At 40.1% G+C, this 18311-nt stretch overlaps 1 long non-coding RNA gene across 1 annotated transcript in view; it reads right to left on the bottom strand.

The window, feature by feature from the left end:
• Window positions 1-17911: 17911 nt before the first annotated feature.
• LOC119515854 overlaps window positions 17912-18311 on the bottom strand; it is a 52145-nt gene continuing 51745 nt past the window's right edge. The window contains exon 2 of the long non-coding RNA XR_005213158.1: window positions 17912-18229. This is a non-coding gene — a long non-coding RNA (uncharacterized LOC119515854). The remainder of the gene's footprint in view (window positions 18230-18311) is intronic.

Below are 18311 nucleotides of genomic sequence, written 5' to 3'. Positions count from 1 at the left end.
ATGAAAATGAGAACAAAACATATTAAAACCTATGGCATGAGGCAAAAGCAGTACTGGGGCAGAAATTTACAGCACTAAATGCATACATCAAAAAGAAAGAAAGAGCTAAAATCAAAGAACTAATGGATCAACTGAAGAAGCTAGAAAATGAACAGCAAACCAATCCTAAACCAAGTAGAAGAAAAGAAATAACAAGGATTAAGGCAGAAATAAATGACATAGAGAACAAAAAAAACAATAGAGAGAATAAATAACACCAAAAGTTGGTTCTTTGAGAAGATCAACAAGACTGACAAGCCCCTAGCTAGACTGACAAAATCAAAAAGAAAGAAGACCTATATAAACAAAAGAATGAATGAGAAAGGTGACATTACTGTGGATCCCAAAGAAATTTAAAAAATTTTAAGAGGATACTATGAACAACTGTATGCCAACAAACTGGATAATGTAGAGGAAAGGGACAATTTCCTGGAAACACATGAACAACCTAGACTGACCAGAGAAGAAACAGAAGACCTCAACCAACCCATCACAAGCAAAGAGATCCAATCAGTCTTCAAAAAGCTTCCACAAATAAATGTCCAGGGCCAGATGGCTTCATAGGGGAATTCTACCAAATTTTCCAAAAAGAACTGACACCATTCTTACTTAAACTCTTTCAAAACATTGAAGAAAATGGAACAATACCTAACAAATTTTATGAAGCTAACATCAATCTAATACCAAAACCAGGCAAAAATGCTACAAAAAAGGAAAACTACAGGCCATCTCCCTAATGAATATAGATGCAAAAATTCTCAACAAAATACTTGCAAATCCAATCCAAAGACACATTAAAAAAATCATACACCATTACCAAGTGGGGTGCATTCCAGGTATGCAAGGATGGTTCAACATAAGAAAATCAATCAATGTATTACAACACATTAACAAATCAAAAGAGAAAAATCAAATTATCATCTTAATAGATGCCAAAAAAGCATCTGACAAAATTCAACATCCTTTTTTGATAAAAACACTTCAAAAGGTAGGAATTGAAGCAAACTTCCTCAATATGCAAAACCCACAGCCAGCATAGTACTCAATGGTGACAGACTGAAAGCCTTCCCTCTAAGATCAGGAATGAGACACGGATGCCCACTGTCACCACTGTTATTCAACATTGTTCTAGAAGTGCTAGCCAGGGCAACCTGGCAATACAAAGAAAGAAAAGGCATCCAAATTGGGAAGGAAGAAGTAAAACTGTCATTATTTGCAGATGATATGATCTTATAATTGGAAAACCCTGAGAAATCAATGACACAACTACTAGAGCTAATAAACAAATTTAGCAAAGTAGTGGGATACAAGATTAGTGCACACAAGTCAGTAATGTTTCTATATGCTAGAAATGAATGAAGAGACACTCAAGAAAAAGATACCATTTCAATAGCAACTAAAAAAATCAAGTACCTAGAAATAAACTTAACCAAAGATGTAAAAGACCTATACAAAGAAAACTACATAACTCTACTAAAAGAAATAGAAAGGAAACTTACAAGATGGAAAAATATTCCATGTTCATGGATAGGGATGCTAAATGTCATTAAGATGTCAATTCTACCCAAACTCATCTACAGATTCAATGCAATCCCAATCAAAATTCCAACAACCTACTTTGCAGACTTGGAAAAGCTAGTTATCAAATTTATTTGGAAAGGGAAGATGCCTTGAATTGCTAAGAACTCTCTAAAAAAGAAAAATGAAGAGGGAGGACTTACACTCCCTGACTTTGAAGCTTATAAAGCCACAGTACTCAAGAAAGCATGGTACTGGCACAAAGATAGACATATTGATCAATGGAATCGAATTGAGAATTCAGAGATAGATCCCCAGATCTGTGGTTGACTGATCTTTGATAAGGCTCCCAAAGCCATTGAACTGGGACATAACAGTCTTTTCAACAAATGGGGCTGGGAGAGTTGGATATCCATATCCAAAAGAATGAAAGAGGACCCCAACATCACACCCTACACAAACATTAACTCAAAGTGGATCAAAGACCTCAATATAAAAGACAGTACCATAAAACTCTGAGAAGATAATATAGGGAAACATCTTCAAGACCTTGTATTACACGGCCACTTCCTAGACTTTACACTCAAAGCACAAGCAACAAAAGAAAAAATAGATAAACGGGAACCCCTCAAGCTTAGAAGTTTCTGTATCTCAAAGAAATTTGTCAAAAAAGATGGAGAGGCAGCCAATTCAATGGGAAGAATTTTTTGGAAACCACATATCTGACAAAAGACTGATATCTTGCATGTATAAAGAAATCCTACAACTCAATGACAGCAGTACAGACAACCCAATTATAAAATGGGCAAAAGATATGAAAAGACAGTTCTCTGAAGAAGGAATACAAATGGCCAAGAAACACATGAAAAAATGTTCAGCTTCACTAGCTATTAGAGAGATGCAAATTAAGACCACAACGAGATACCATCTCACACCAATTAGAATAGCTGCCATTAAACAAACAGGAAACTAAAAATGCTGGAGATGATGTGGAGAAATTGGAACTCCTGTTCATTGTTGGTGGGACTGTATAATGGTTCATCCACTCTGGAAGTCAGTCTGGCAGTTCCTTAGAAAACTAGATATAGAATTACCCTTCAATCCAGCAATTGCACTTCTCAGTATATACCCAGAAGATCTGAAAGCAGTGACAGAAACAGATATATGCATGCCAATGTTCATAGTAGCATTATTCACAATTGCCAAGAGATAGAAACAACCCAGATGTCCCTCAAAGATGAATGGATAAATAAAATGTGGTATTTACACACGATGGAGTACTATGAATCAGTAAGAAGGAGCGATATCATGAAAAGATGACAACATGGGTGAACCTTGAAGACATAATGCTGAGCAAAATAAGACAGGCACAAAAAGAGAAATAGTATATGCTACCACTAATGCGAACATTGAAAAATGTAAAATAAATGATTTATAATGTAGAATGTAAGGGAACTAGCAATAAGAGCAATTAATGAAGGGGGAATGATAACCCAATAAGAAAAGATAAGCTAGAGGATCTAAGATGGTGGCATAGAGAGGAGTGGAAGCCAAATAGTCCCCCTGGAACAACTAGAAAAAAAAACAGAAACAACTAGTAAATAAGCTGGAATAACTGCAGGGGGACAAATGTGACCATCCACTCATCATACACCAACCTGAATTGGGAGGAATGCCCAAGATCATAGCATAAAATCTGTAAGTAAAAACTGTGGATCCAGACCTCTGTTAGATGGTAGTTAGGAGATATGGGGCAAAAAAAAACCTCCAGGAAAAATATTAGATAAAAGCCAGAAAGTCACCCAGAACACCAGTTCCAGCGATGCACCAGCCGGTCAAGGTCTGCTAAATCCGCAGGGACTGTGCACTTGGTGAAACCAGGAGTCTGCATTCTGAAGTGAGTGAGTAAGCCTGCTGAATATCCAGCAGCCACACTGCTGTGTGGGGAAACCGTGGGTTGACATTTGGTGTTGGACTAGTTCTTTCTAAAAACCCAAAAGCGGTGCGGATATGGCAGTGAGAACTGCACAGGGAAGCATGGCAGGAATGGCATCTCCGCAACCTGTGAGTACAACTCAGTATCTGGCGTGGATGATAGCCTTTTGTGCACCCGCTGCTAACTGTCTTGGAGCAAGGCAGGCAGAGGTTAGCCAAAAGGGGAAAAAAACAACGCTCTTTATAGCCATCTTCCCAGCGGGCTGGGAATGCTCCTGCTCGGCACCGGTGCCACAGCCCAGAGCTGTGCCAAAAAAACCCAGTGCGATGGGAAGGGTTTCCAGCAATGCATGCACATGCTACAATATCTGGCATGGACAATAGCCTTTCGTGCACCTGTAGCTAATTGTTCTGGAGCTAGGAAGGCAGAGAAGTGCAGAAAGGGGGAAATTAACACGCATCATTCAGCCATCCTTTCAGCAGGCTGGGAATGACCCTACACGGCCCGGTGGCCCAGAACTTCCCTTGAGGGTCAGCATGCACTTGTGACGTAGCACAGCGTTCCCTCAGCAGAGGCCCTAGAAGGGCATGGCTTGGAAGAGGGACCAACTCGGAAATCCCGGGGACCATACGCCAATAACAAGGACTTGTGGGTCAGCGGCAGAGACAATCTGTGGCAAGACTGAACTGAAGGTTTAGACTCTTGGAACAGCCTTAAATCTCCAGGAACACCTGGGAGGTTTGATTGTTAAAGCTGCCCTCCCTCCCTAAGTGCTCAGACACACACCCCACAATCAGGGCAGACAGAACCAACTACACACGCAAAACTGGTGCACCAATTGGACCACACAAGAATCAGACCCCCACATACCACAAAGACAAAATTGGGGAGAATGGCTTGAGGGGAATAGGTGGCTCGCAGACACCACCTGCTGGTTAGTTAGAGAAAGTGTACAACAGCAAGCTGTAGATCTGACAAATTAGAGAGAAGTATTTGAATTAGTATACATATTCTAAAAGAACCCTATCAAGTTAAGCAAATGCCAAGAGGCCAAAAACAACAGAAAATTTTAAAGCATATGAAAAAACCAGATGATATGGATAACCCAAACCCAAACACCCAAATCAAAAGATCAGAGGTGATGCAGTACTTGGAGCAATAAATCAAAGAATTAAGACAAACAATGAGACCATGGCACAGGATATAAAGGAAATGAAGAAGAGCATGGCACAGGATATAAAAGGCATCAAGAAGACCCTAGAAGAGCATAAAGAAGAAATTGCAAGAGTAAATAAAAAAATAGATGATCTTATGGAAATAAAAGACACTGTCAACCAAATTGAAAAGATTCTGAATACTCATAGTACAAGACTAGAGGAAGCTGAACAACGAATCAGCGATCTGGAGTATGACAAAATGGAAAACGAAAGAACGAGAGAAAGAATGGGGAAAAAATTGAAAAAACTGAAATGGACCTCAGGGATATGATAGATAAAACATCCAAATATAAGATTCATTGGTGTCCCAGAATGGGAAGAGAAGGGTAAAGGTCTAGAAAGAGTTTTCAAAGAAATTGTTGGGGAAAATTTCCCAAACCTTCTACACAACATAAATACACAAAGCATAAATGCCCAGAGAACTCCAAATGGCATATAACCAAATAAACCCACTCCAAGACATATTCTGATCAGACTGTCAAATACTGAAGAGAAGGAGCAAGTTCTGAAAGCAGCAAGAGAAAAGCAATTCACCACATACAAAGGAAACAACATAAGACTAAGTAGTGACTACTCAGTGGCCACCATGGAGGCGAGAAGGCAGTGGCATGACATATTTAAAATTCTGAGAGAGAAAAATTACCAGCCAAGAATTCTTTATCCAGCAAAGCTCTCCTTCAAATTTGAGGGAGAGCTTACATTTTTCATAGACAAACAAATGCTGAGAGATTTTGCTAATAAAAGATCTGCCATACTTGAGATACTAAAGGGGACCGTACCGACAGAGAAACAAAGAAAGGAGAGAGAGGTATGGAGAAAGGTTCCATAATATTAGATGAAGTTGCATTTTTTAAGCCATATAGTGACCACTGAGTATAAGTTTGGCTTTATTATCATCATAGTCATAATAAGACACAACCTTATATTAAATTTTTTTAATTCTGTATTTCAGAGAGGAATAAACAGACATTGCAGAATGGTGACATTATGAAGGAGAAAACATACTTGGTATCACATCCTATTCCATGCTACCTTTTCTTTCACTCTATTTCAAATGGATAACTCAGGTTTATGGTACGGCATTCTTTCTGAAACACTAGAAGTCAGAAGATGAAGATACTTGCCTCACTTTTCTGACTTGCTGATTGTAAATGTGATCATCTCACTTAACTCATGACTCTTAGTTTCCTAATTGATAAAACAGGAATTAGACTAAGAATAATTAAAAACTATTAAATTTAAGTCTGAAAATATAGACTTCTTTTGAAAATCTAAAGGAAGACTCCTATACTTTTTGAGACTATTGAAAAATGTGTATTCTCAATTATGTTTTACTGATTGATGTAGATTAGGTGCCATTGTCTGGAGATAGGCATGGGACATATAGAGAAAAGGCATATAGGGAGCAGTGTTGGTGAAAATGTCTATATATGGAGAGACATCTGTTATTGTAGTCACTGAACCACTAAATTTAAGTGGCAATTATTAACTTCTATTTCATACACTGAAACAAAAGAACATTAATTATGGACCCAAGATTTGCTATTTATTGCATAGTTAATGGAAAATACTGAACCATTTTAGCTTCTGAGTTCAGATAAAGGGTTTGGAAAAAAAATCTACTCTCTGATCCCTAAGCTTGTATAGTTTACAGTGAGAATTCCTATAAATAGAACAAAATTATCTCAATGCATTTAGTTCCTTGGTTCAGATAAAAATAATTTGAATAGCAAGGGTTATGTGTAGGCATGTTTGTAAATATACAAAGGAGGAAGAAGGGGAAGTATTGATCTGTATTCAGAATATTTCTGCAACCTAGGTTTGGTGAAAATAGCGCAACAATATCCTCATCTGTAAAATTTATAACATGGCCACTATTTTGTGATATCAAATTAGATGACTATAAATATCTGAAAATAAATACTATTCTGAAACTTTAAAAAAATAATAGAGGGGCATATAGGGAAAAATATACCTATTGCAAACTAATTACAGTTAGTAGTATTTTAACGTTCTTTCATTAACAGTAACAAATGTACTATACCAATACTATGAGGCAACAATGGAGGGGGGGTGGTTAGGGGTATGGGAGGATTTGAGTTTCCTTTTCTGTATTTCTTTTCTGGAGTAATGAAAATGTTCTAAAAATTGGAAAAAAAGTTAATTGTTGTGATGGATGCACAGCTGTATGATGGTACTGGGGACAACTGATTATTTGATTGTATACTTTGGATCTTTGGATAATTGTATGGTGTGTGAACAATCTCAACAAATAAAAAATTTTTAAATTAAAAAAATAATGAAGGGGTGGTTAGGGGTATGGGAGGATTTGAGTTTCCTTTTTTTTTTTTTCTTTATTTCTTTTCTGGAGTAATGAAAATGTTCTAAAAATTGAAAAAAATTGTGATGGGCACACAGCTATATGATGGTACCATGGGTAATTGATTGTACACTTTGGATCTTTGGATAATTGTATGGCATGTGAACAATGTCGATGAAAAAAGTTTGAAAAAAAAAAAGAACAGATAAGCTATCGTGGGTAAATTTAACGTTCTGGGAATGACCAGGAATGATTATAGTTTGTTAATTTCTGGTGGGTATGGTAGGAAAAATTTCAAAAAAAAAAAGAAAAGAAAATAGTTCGCTATTCACTTGACCCCGAAAACCCCACAAAACCTTGCGAATCAAGAGGTTCAAATCTTTGTGTTCACTTTAAGAACACCCAAGAAACTTCTCAGGCCATCAGGGGTATGCATATTCGAAAAGCCACCAAGTATCTGAAAGATGCCACTTTACAGAAGCCGTGTGTGCCATTCCGTCATTATGATGGTGGCATTGGTAGGTGTGCCCAGGCCAAACAGTGGGGCTGGATGCAGGGTCGGTGGACCAAAAAGAGTCCTGAATTGTTGCACATGCTTAAAAATGCAGAAAGTAATGCTGAACTTAAGGGTTTAGATGTAGATTCCCTGGTCATTGAGCACATCCATGTGTACAAAGCCCCCAAGATGCACTGTTGTACTTACAGAGCTCTTGGTCAGACACATCGAGATGATCCTTACTGAGAAAGAACAAATTGTTCCTAAACCAGAAGAGGAGGTTGCACAGAAGAAAAAGATACCCCAGAAGAAACTGGAAAAACAAAAACTTATGGCTTGGGAATAAATTCAATATAAAGTAAATGCAAATTAAAGTTAAAGCAGAATGTTGGTTGCCTTATTAAATGTTAAATATTTAAAAAAAAACAAGTGTACGACTTTTTGTTATTCCTGGTCTTTGTGCAGCAACCCAGCTGCCTGAAAGTTGATCGGAGTTTGGGGAACAAGATGTTGATAGGGTACAACTCCCATGAAAGAAAGGGGAGCTGGCGGGATTGGACAGCAGAAGGGGTTCAAGTGTGCCGTGGGCCTCAGGAAGCCCCTGGCAGCTGGCCCAGAGCTCTGGAGCCCAGATGGCCCATAGCAGGATCCCACGTGTGTCCAAATGGCTGAGCCCCACACCCCTGGGAAGAGGGAGAAGGCCACCGTGAGGGAGACAGGTGGACCTGACCCAGTGGGAGCCGCCTGCTGACGGCTCTCCTTCAGCTGCCTGGCCAGCCCTTCCTTGGAGGGGGATCTGGGTGCTTCTTCTCCCCTCTGAGATTGCTAGGGCTCTCTCTTTCTTCCAAAACGTGATTGTGGTAAAATCTATAGAACATGAGTGCCGCCATTTTAACTATTTTTAAGCATACGGTTCAGTGGCATTAATTACCTTCACCATGTTTTTCTACCTTCCCCACCATCTATTTGCAAAACTCTCTCATCCTCCCTGTTTGGGGGCTCTCTATTTTCACCAAGGAACTTCCACCTCTCTGGAGTGTTCATTTTTCTAAATCTAAATCTTAGGTTTAGTTCTCAGTTAAACCTATCCCAGATTTTTAATTGAATATCTGTCCCAATCTTGAAATGTGTGACTGTTGCTATTTGTGTATTTCTTAGATTGTCACAAAAGCAAGTTTGATGGGAAACAATTGAAATTGGACCAATTTTTAAAATTAAGATAGATAGACAGACTGATAGATACGATGGATAGATGGTAGATAGATGATGGATGGGTAATAGAAAGATGATGGGTAGATAATAGATGATGGAGAGATGGTAGATGGATGGATAGATGGATGGATGGATGGATGATGGATAGAACACTACAGGAGCAATAATGCATGACATCATTAAAAACCACCGAATTGTGCTCTTTTATGGTATGACTTCCATCTCAATAAAGCTGTTGTGTGTGTGTGTGTGTGTGTGTGTGCTTTTTAAAGAAAAGGCCACAACATGCCCAGAGCTAACGAAAACTTCAGGAATCTGGGGGCCTCCGACTCTGTCCACGGGGGCAGCTCCCGCAGCGTTCCCATCCCACCTTCACACATACCATGTGCTGCTTGTGAGTCAATGTGGAATTCCCATTAATTATTGATTTTTCCAGATAATACCTGTTAAAGAAGAGTTAACACTATCATTTTAGAACAAATACCACCCAAATGCTGTCTTTAGTAGGACTGTAATCAGCTTTACCCACTTTCCATCTAATCTGATTGAAGCAGATTTCTACAAAATCTTTTTTGCTATTATTTTGTTGCTATTAAAAGGTCACCTAGTGGGGTCTGCGATAAACTCTGAGTTCCTAGAACCAATTTATAAGTTTGCAGATGACCCAGCCAGGGGCCGAATTGCTATACTTTTAATTAAAATAGAAAAAGGGGAGAGAAGAGAGAGATGGACTTTCACATATAGCGGAATTTTTGAGGAAACGGGTGTCGCATTACCAAATACATTTTAGCCTGTTTTTCCAGCTCTGTGTTAAAATTCTGCTCACCGTAATGCCTTTTGACCCGCTGCATTTCCTCCACCATAATTATCCTTTAATACTCTTATGAATGAACTTTTGGCTTATCTTCCATTAATTCTCCAGAACAAGCAAAGCCCTCTAAATAAAGTGTTTAACCCTTTTGTGATCTTCCCCTCTCCCGGGGGTAAAGAGAAAGGGGGACGTTTCCAAGCCTGGGGATCCCATTACACTCCCATACAGAGGTGCACTGGAGTTACAGTCACCTCCCAAGTGGAGAGTCACACCTGCCACAGGTGGTGTAGAGGGAACAGGTGAAGCACTCCCGGCATTCGGCGTGGGGCTGGGGAGGATCCCGGCGAGCTTCTATCTGTCTGCCCAAGAGTACAGTCAGAAACACCAGGTAGGAAGAGTGGGGACACTGAGCCACGGAGAAGAGCCCTGCAGGGTTGTGTGGCCCCTGGGCGGCCCAGTCTGTCCTCGTGGTCCCCAGAACCCAGTGTGTGGGGAAGCAGCCAGGGGTCGTGGTGAGGACAGGAGCACCAGGCCTGCCAACTTGGATTCCGAATACCTGCTCGGCACGTTGTAGATGGCTGTCCTTGGGCCTGCCCCAGCCTCCACACAGCATCACCTGTAAAAGGAGAATGGCTTGAGTGTGGACGGCATAGGAGTGTTCCAGTTTACTAATGCTGCTGTTATACAAAATACCAGAAATGGATTGGCTTTCATAAAGGGGGTTTATTTGGTTACAAAGTTTCAGTCCAAAGGTCATAAAGTGTCCAAGGTAAGGCATCAGCAGTAAGATACCTTCACTGAACAACAGCCAATGGCATCTGGAACACCTCTGTCAGCTGGGAAGGCACGTGGCTGCTGTCTGTCCCAAATTGTGTTTCAGCGCCTCTCTCAGCTCCTGTGCATCATTAGCTTAGCATCTCTAAACATCCTTCTGTCCGCAACCCCAAGCATCTCTAAGCACCCATAAGCGTCAGCTCTCAAGCGTCTCTCCAAGAGTCTCTCTCTCTCAGCTGCTCTTGGGAATTTTGTCCTCTCTTAACTTCTCTGGAACAAGTTCTGGACAAGCATTTCAAACCATAAGCAAACTTCTGGACCTTGGCTTAGCACATCCCAGGGTGTTTTCATCTCTCTGCTCTCTGTGTGAGCTCCCTTTAAAGGACTCCAACAAACTAATCAAGACCTACCCTGAATGGGTGGGGTCAAATCCCCAAGGAAACATTCAATAAAGAGGTCACACCCTAATCAGAACGATTAATAAATCTGCTCCCACAAGATTGCATTAAAGAAAATGGCTTTTGAGGGGACATAATATACCCAAACTGGCACCGGGGTATGATAAGGAATACAGGAATCACTGCAGGTACAAAATTGATAAAATTTACTGTCACAGATGTTGATCCCCTCCACATTGGCCTCTATACTGGAGGCTGCTTCCTGCAAACACCTGCAGCTCTTCCAGAGAGATTTTCTTTGGCAATGGAAACATGCACTGTTCCCCCAACAACTAAGGGCAGGGAGCTGCTGGTCAAGCCTGAGGACTGTGGGGGAAGCTCCACTCACCCACAGCAGGAACACACTTGATGACACTCCCCATCTCAGCTCTCACCCTTCCCTGGCTAGCTTCTCCACGCCCCCATGACCCCGTGCTTCCCGGGACCCTCAAGAGTGGGTCTTTTTAATCCCTTTCATTTTGGAGAGATGTGCACTACAAATCTCACAAATGATGGTGGACATGCCCATTTCTCTTTGCATTGCCATCTATTTTTAATTTAGGAATAAAAGTCGCTAACATCCATTCAATGCCTGCTGTGTGCCAGGCCCTGTGACAAGGGTTTACATATACAACCTCATTTAATCCTTGTGACGACCCCATGAGGAAAGCATTACTATTACCCTTGTTTTTTAGATGACAAACCTAAGGCAAAGAGGACCCCTAGGTCACACACCTGGAAAGTAGCAGAGTTGAGATATAAGACCCTACATGTGGTTCCAAGGTATGAGTTCTTAACCACCAAAACTACCATTTTTCATTGAGACCCAACGTTATTTTATGTACCACTAGGAAGAAAAATGCTGCCAATGACTGAAACAACACTTTCTTATCCATGAAAATTTGTATGCTTGTTGAAAGAGTTCTTTTAGATTTATTTATAAATCATTTGTATCATATATTTCTCTTGAGCATAACAAGAAAAAAGAAAATAGAAGTGAAATAAATTGGTTAGGGACTCTTAAAATTTGTTTTCTTTCATTATCTGATTCCTTCGAATTACTTCTTGTTCCTTAAACTTTGTAATTTGAAATAATTTCAAACTGACAGACAGTTGTGAAAATAATACAAAACCCATACAAAGAACCCAACATACCTCTTTCCCCCAGATACCCAGATCCACAAATCTTAACATTTTGCCACATTTTGTTTCACTCTATCCTTCTGCCTATCTATCTATCTGTCTATCTATCTATCTATCTATCTATCTATCTACCTACCTACCTACCTATCTACCTATTTTCTAAACATCTGAGAGGTTACATACATCATGCTCCTTGAACACTTAATACTTCCATGTACATTTCCTAAGAACATGGATATTCAAATATGTAACCATCTTATACACATTTATAGAGTTCAAGACATTTAACTTTGATATAAAGCTTACAGTCTATATTCCAGGTTTTTTATATGTCCCAATAATGTCCTTTTGGGCCTTTTCTCCTCCATTATTGGATCCAGTCCAGGATCATGTATTGTATTCAATTGTGGTTGCCACCTCAGTTGCTTTTATTTTTAAATTATGAAAACATATGCAACATACATTTTCCCATCTCAACTACTCCCAGGCATACCACTCAGTGTGATTAATTACATTCACAATGTTCAGTACCCCCAGGGCCATCTACTGCCTGAACTTTCCCATAACCCCAAAAAGAAACCCTTCCCCATTATCCATTAGCTCCCTATTCTCTGCACACACACACATCTCTGGTCTATGAGTTTCATCTTCTAGCTATTTCATATAAGTGTAATCTTACAATATCTGATCCTTTGTGTCAGACTTACTTCACTCAACCTGATGTCTTTAATCTCCATCCATGTAGAGCAGGTATCAGAACTTAATTCTTTTTTGAGACTGGATAATGTTCCATTTTGTGTTTATAGCACATTTTGGTTATCCAGTCATCTGCTGATGGTTATTTGAGTTGCTTCCACCTTTTGGCTATTGTGACAACTGTTGTTAGAAGCATTTGTGTACAAATACCTGCTCAAGTCCTTGCTTTCAACTCTTTAGGGTACACACCAAGAAGTGAGATTGCTGGGTCATATGGTGGTTCTATATTTAGGTTTCTGAGGAACTACCAAGCTATTTTCCACAGGAGCTGCACCATTTTGCACTCCCACCAACAATGTATGAATGTTCCTTGTTCTCCTCATTGTAGCCAGCATTGTTATTTTCTGTTTTTAAAACCATAATCATTCTAGTGTCTGTGAGGTGGTATCTCTTTATGAGGTTTTTATTTTTTTATCTTTTACTTTTTAAACTTTTTATTGTAGTAATATATATATATACAACTCAAATTCTCCCATTTTTAATTACTTACAAGTGTGCAATTCAGTAGTATCAATCACATTCACAATATTGTGCTACTATCACCAATACCCATTACCCAACTTTTTCATCAACTCAAACAGAGCTCTGTACCTATTAAGCAATAATGCCCTCATCTCCCTCCCCATCCTGAAAACCTATAATCTGCTATCTGCCTCAATGAAGTTTGCTTATTCTGTGTATTTCATGTAACTGAGATCATACAATATTTGTCTTTTTGTGTTTGGCTTATTTCATTCGACCTGATATGTTCAAGGTTCATCCGTGTTGTAGCATACATCAAAATTCCATTCTTTTTATAGCTGAATATTTTTCTATTGTGTGTCTATGCCACATTTGGTTTATCCATTCATCTCTTGATGTACACTTGGGTTATGTGCTGGTTTGGAAATATTATGGCCCCCCAAAAGCCATACTCTTTAATGCAATCTTGTGGTGGCAGACTGATTAATGTTTTTTATTAGGGTGTGGCCTCTTGATTGAATGTTTCTATGGAGATTTGATCCCGCCCATTCATGGTAGGTCTCGATTAGTTTTCCTGGAGTCCTTTAAAGGGAGCTCACAGAGAGCAGAGAGATGAATACGCCCCAGGATATGCTAAACCTGGAGACCCAGACGCTTGCTGATGCTTAGAGACACAGAGTTGCTTGGAGATGCAGACAGGAGGATGTTTGGGGATGCTTAGCTAAGAGATGCTATCCGAGAGTTCACTCTGGAGAAGCTAAGAGAGGACAAAACACCCCAAAAGCAGCTAAGAGAGACCTAGAGACATTTCAGAGAATGCCGTTTTGAAAAGCAACCTAGCAACAAAGGACCAGCAAACACCAGCCACGTGCTTTCCCAGTTGACAGAGGTGTTCTGGACGACATCGGCCATTCTTCAGTGAAGGTACCCTCTTGTTGATGCCTTAATTTGAATACTTTTATGGCCTTAGGGCTGTAAATCTGTAACTTAATAAATCCCCTTTATCAAAGCCAATCCATTTCTGGTATTTTGCATAACAGCAGCATTAGCAAACCATAACAGGTTGCTTCTACTGTTGGCTTTTGTGAATAATGCTATGAACACTGGTGCACTAATATTTGTCCAAGTCCCTACTTTCATTTCCTTTGGGTATATATCTACAAGAGGAATTGTTGGTTCATATAGTAATTCTATTTTCATCTTTCTAAGGGACTACCAAACTGATTTCCACAGTGGCTATACCATTTTACAATGCCCCCAGTAACATATAAGGATTCTTATTTCTCCTCATCCTTGTCAGCACTTATTATTTCCTATTTTTAAAATAATAGCCACCCTAATAGGTATGAGGTAGTATTTCATTGTGGTTTTGATTTGCATTTCCCTGATGTCCAGTGATGCTCAGCATCTTTTTACATGCTTACTGGCCATTTGTCTATCTTCTTTAGAGAAATGTCTATTCAAGTTCTTGGCCCATTTTTAAAATTGGGTTGTTTATCTTTTCATTGGATTGTAGGATTTCTTTACATATCTTGGTTATTAAACCTTTATCAGGTATATAGGTTGCAATTATTTTCTCCTATTCTGTAAGCTGTCTTTTTACTTTCTTGATAATGTCGTTAGAGGTATAGCTTCTGACTTGCTTTTTGAATTAGAGCCACTGATGTCCATGTTTTTCAATATAACCTCTGCTCCATCGAGTGTCAGTGATACAGAATGTCTTAAAAAGTGTGCCACTATTGTCTCCTAGTTTTCTTCCAAATTGTTCACATCCATTCTGTAGATTTCAATGCTGTTGCTTTGTTATGTAGCCAAAGGATGTCTAGAGAAGGTCTTCAAACAACCTGGACTCCTCCAATGGCCAGTATGTGGTTTGCTGACTGAAATGTCTGATAGGCCATCAGGGGTAATGACCAAGCTCATGCAACAACTGTATCCAGCTGGCTGCAGGTTGACAGTCACTGGGGGACTTCACTGACTGTGGGGCATCCTCATTTCACAGCCGTGAAAAGCTGAAAAAACATGCATCTCAGTTGCATATTTCCAGGCTGTGTAATTAGGTGCAGGAAGGCTTGTTACACATCCACTTGGTGACGTGTACATTTTCTCAATATGAAATATGCCTCTCACTGCTTTCCATGCACTAATGTTTTTGTTTCAATTTTGGTATTCAGTCTAAACCTGATGTCATGGGCTATGCCTGCACATTGTAAATAGAAATGTGCATGGGAAATACCCAGAGAGCTAGCTACTTTAAGTTCATTAACAAAGTAGATTCATGATGATTTAATTATTCCTTCTTCCCTACTGAGTCTCCCACAGCCAACCACACATTAAGTTTGAATCTGGATAGTGGCACTATGCAATTGCCATAGACATATGTGCCAGCTTGAATGTATTATATCCCCCAAAATGCCATTATCTTTGATGTAATCTTGTGTGGGCAGACGTGTTGGTGTTGATTAGATTGTAATTCTTTGATTGAGCATTTCCATGGAGATGCACCCCACCCAACTAGGTGATAACTCTGATTGGATAATTTCCATGGATGGGTGGCCCCACCCATTCAGCAAGGGCCTGGATTGGTTTACTGGAGTACTATATAAGCTCAAACAGAAGGAGCTTGCTTGCTACAGCCAAGAGGGATGCTTTAAGGAAAACACAGGAGCTGAGAAGAGAGGAGCTGCAGATGAGATAGTTTGAAAATGGCCGTTGAAAGCAGACTTTTGTTTCAGAGAAGCTAAGAGAGAAAAAACATCTCAAGAGCAACTAAGAGTGACATTTTTGAGGAACTGCATCCTAGAGAGGAATGTCCTGGAAGAAAGCCATTTTGAAACCAGAACTCTGGAGTAGATGCCAGCCATGTGCCTTCCCAGCTGACAGACATTTTCTGGACACCATTGGCCATCTTCCAGTGAAGGTACCCAATTGTTGATGCCTTACCTTGGACACTTTATGGCCTTAAGACTGCAACTTTGTAAACAAATAACCCCCCATTATTAAAAGCCAATCCATCTCTGGTGTTTTGTGAAAAGGCAACATTAGGAAACTGGAACAAAATAGAACAAAGACGGGTAGGTTCCTGAGTGAATTTGGAATCACAGATATTGCAATGTGTTGCTCTCACTCTTCAGTTGTGGGTGGTGTAGGAGAACCTCTGGCCATCAACACGAAGAAACAGGAAGACAGTCACATTTCTCAACCAAAACAAACTATTCCACCCCCCAATATGCTGGAGTCACCTTGTCTTTATCTGTACAAAAAAGTGGCTATGGAACGACCCCAAGGCCCTTGTGGGTTGCTAAAAAGATAACTGTGGCTACATGAGACTGTGGCAGAACTGGCGAGAGTGCCACCAGGAAAATCCTGACACAGCAACTTGAGGGCAGGGCCATGTCTATTTAGGTTCATCACGAAGTTCTCAGTGCCCTGTGCTGTGCAGGGAGCATTGGCAGGAAAGGTGAGGTGAGGAGCAGATGCTGTGACTGCCTCCAAAGGGTGACATCAATTCCTGCTGCCCATGTGCCCTGGTTTAGAGATAGCCTCAGAGAGCAGTGAAGGGGCCAGAAGGGCTGGGGTGCACCTGGCAGGTCTGTGGAGTCATCGGTTCTTTTAGTGGAAGAATTGGCATTGGGGCATGTGTTTTTAGAGCTTCCAGAATCACTGTTATGTATGCCTTTTTGTCAAAATCCTCACCATAATAGCACAGTTGCACAATTCTTCTGCAAAGCAAAATGGGGTATGTATCCTCACATGATCACAAATAAAAAGGATGCCATCATGTTCACAGGTAAATACATCAAGTTTTTAAAAAACATTTCAGTTTGGAATTCTCCATGTCTGATCCAGTTTCTGACGCTTGGCTTTTCCACGTCGGAGATGACCAGGTAAGGCAAGGGCTAAACCAAGGAGAGAAGGCTCCAGGCACAAATGCAGAGAAAGCAACTGCTTTGTCATTTTATTTCTTTCCACACATCAAGGCCCAACATAAAGTTATTTTTCTGAGGAACATTCATACATCCATTATTCCAGGGATGGCCATAAATCTGCCAGCAGATGTTTATCAAATGTTTACATCCCAGCCTTGTTCCATGGCTGTGCCAGTTTGGATGTATTATGTCCCCCAAAATGCCACATTCTTTAATGCAATCTTGTAGGGGCTGATGTATTAGTGTTTATTAGGTTGAAATCTTTGGATTAGGTTGTTTCCATGGAGATGTGACCCACCCCACTGTGGGTAATACCTTTGATTAGATTATTTCCATGGAGGTGTGGCCCTGCCCATTCAGCATGGGTGTTGGTTAGTTTACCAGAACCCTATAAAAGCTCAGACAGAAGGAGCTCAGTGCTTCTGCGACTTTCAGAGACATTTTGAAGATGGCCATTGAAAGCTGGCACTGACATTTTGGAGAATGCCATTTTGGAATGCAAAGCAGGAGCAAGCAGATGTCAGCTATGTGCCTTCCAAGCTAACAGAGGTTTTCCAGATGCCAATGGCCTTTCTCCAATGAAGGTACCCTACTGTTGATGCCTTACCTTGGACACTTTATGGCCTTAAGACTATAACTTTGTAACCAGATAAACCCCCTTTATAAAAGTCCATCCATTTCTGGTATTTTGCATTCCAGCAGCATTAGCAAACTGGAACAATGGCGGTTAACAATGACAGGCAAGGAATGGGCTCTGCTTCAAGGGCAGTGTAGCTAGAAAGTCAAAACCAATAAAAGCAACATATAATAGGGTATAATTCAGTTATAATTGCTAGGAAATATACTGAAGAGCCACAGTCATATTTTTAAAGTAAAATTTTATTAAAGTGTAACATTCATATGAAAGTGCACAAATGACAAATGCACAGCTCATTGCATTTTCACAAAAGGTTTACATTGAGATGAAGAAATAGAAAATTACCAGGACCCTAGAAATACTGCCCATCCCACTCCAAAAATAAACACTGTCTTGACTGCTAACACCACAGATTAGGTTTGTCCGTTTCTGCACATAATGTATCCGGAATCAGGCAGGATGTATGCCTTTTCCTCCTGGCTCCATGTTTGTGAGATTCATCCATGTTCTCGTATGCAGCTGTAGCTCATTCACTGCCACTTCTGTGTAAAGTTAAAATAAAATATTAGACATGATATTATTTATGGGAGTTTATTTGAGCAGTTATTAATTCATGGATCAAGC

This window comes from Choloepus didactylus, chromosome 19 (genome assembly GCF_015220235.1).
Source record: "Choloepus didactylus isolate mChoDid1 chromosome 19, mChoDid1.pri, whole genome shotgun sequence".
Classification (NCBI taxonomy): Eukaryota; Metazoa; Chordata; class Mammalia; order Pilosa; family Megalonychidae; genus Choloepus; species Choloepus didactylus.
The sequence above is the reverse complement of the archived record's forward strand: the minus strand, read 5'-3'. Positions and strand labels throughout refer to the sequence as shown.